The sequence below is a fragment of the Procambarus clarkii genome, unplaced genomic scaffold (assembly GCF_040958095.1).
Source record: "Procambarus clarkii isolate CNS0578487 unplaced genomic scaffold, FALCON_Pclarkii_2.0 HiC_scaffold_206, whole genome shotgun sequence".
In the NCBI taxonomy this organism is placed as follows: Eukaryota; Metazoa; Arthropoda; class Malacostraca; order Decapoda; family Cambaridae; genus Procambarus; species Procambarus clarkii.
In genome coordinates, this window is record NW_027189239.1 from 40,226 (window position 1) to 41,967 (window position 1,742).

At 42.4% G+C, this 1,742-nt stretch overlaps 1 non-coding gene across 1 annotated transcript; it reads left to right on the forward strand.

Moving 5' to 3' along the window:
- The first annotated feature begins 721 nt into the window (after positions 1-721).
- LOC138361158 (5S ribosomal RNA) lies at positions 722-840 on the forward strand. The gene has a single exon (XR_011226824.1). It is a non-coding gene; the product is annotated as a 5S ribosomal RNA (ribosomal RNA).
- Positions 841-1,742: the final 902 nt, after the last annotated feature.

The window sequence follows — 1,742 nt, forward strand, 5'->3', positions numbered from 1 at the left end:
TTGGCAACAACGTACTTCTTGATTGCTTGTAGAGACGAGCCCTTACGGTCTTTGAGTGCTGCGACCGCGGCTAGAACCATTTGACTAGTTTTCGGGTGAGCAACCTGGACGCGAGGTTTCCTGGTGGTGGCCACCACAGCAGCAGCAGCCGCAGCCTTCTTGGTAGGCTTTGCTTCTACCATGATGATGATGAGATAACCAAGGTGATGAGAGACGCTCAGACAGTCACGGGGGAATGATGCTGCCGCCGCTTGAGCCGAACCTATTTATGTGCCGGCACGGTACAGAAGCTGCAACCTGGCAACTCGTCCACCAATCACGACGGTTGGTTTTACGGCTCCGAAACCTGGATCCCATATCTTCTCTAAAATAGAAGCATTTGTTCATGTTCTTTGTAAAAGTATCATAAAGCAGGACAGATGAGACAAATATCATAAAAACTGAAGAGCAGATGAGCACACACATGTTTGTATTACAAAAGAAAATCCACAAATTCATTAGAAATTGGCAGGGCAGGCTGAGGAAGTAGGTAGATGTAAAATGTCTGTAAATGGCGAAAGAACATAAACCCAAGACTGAATAAACGATGTTAAATATCCATGCCAAGGAGACAAAAATATGTTAGGATACAATTACCATTAAGACACCACAAGCAGGTCCGTATCCTGCCGCGATGACTTAAAAGAGTTGGTTATTAGCCACAATGTGTAGGCAGTCTCATGCCAACGGCCATACCACGTTGAGAACACCGCTTCTCGTCCGATCAGCGAAGTTAAGCAACGTTGGGTTTGGTTAGTACTTGGATGGGTGACCGCCTGGGAACACCAAATGCTGTTGGCAATAATGTTTTTGTTTTGTTTTGTTTTGTTTCGTTTGTTTTTGTTTGAATGGCTGGCTCCACGGGAAATTCACGGAGTTGTGTGGAATAAGGCCTGGTAAAATGAATTAATATGTATGTCATGTTTAAAACAAACTCGCTTAATATAGATATTGTGTGAGGCTTTATACAAAAACAAACAACCAAAACAAAACATGTTGTATATATATATAGCTTAATCCGGGTTTGAACTCGCAACTCCAAGAATACGCATCACTTATATACACTTTACCACTGGACCACTGCTGCAGGACACAAGCTTGATGCTGAGGTATCAATTTAATGACGTAAATGCCATTTCCACAAATAAATGATAATTAAAAAGTATTTGTATGTACAAATCTTTTCTGTTTAAAAGGCTACAATATCAGTTACTGATATAATTTGTGTTAATGTTTCTATACCCACAAGAAGGCATATTTTTGCTTATATGTAAAGGGTACGGAGAACGAATCCACAGACCATCATTCCCCTCCCCTTCCCCCCCCCCCCCCCCCCCCCCAACTCCCACCTACTACCACCACCACCACCACCACCAATCACCACCAATCACCACCAATCACCACCAATCACCACCAATCACCACCACCACATCTAACCGAAAACCCCCTAACACATCAACCCTCCCCCCAATCAACAGGCGAAATAATAACCCTCAAATGCCTGCCTGCCTGCCTGCCTGCCTGCAAGCCAATACTAACGGTCTTCTCAGAAAGAAAATCTCTTTGTATCTGTATTACTTGATGAAATGTATGATTCTAATAATGAAAATAAATTTTGATGTCGGTTGTATGAGCATAATGACCAATATGCACATGATATGAATGAATTAAATAGTGTAGTTTTAAGTAATTAGGTTGTAGAC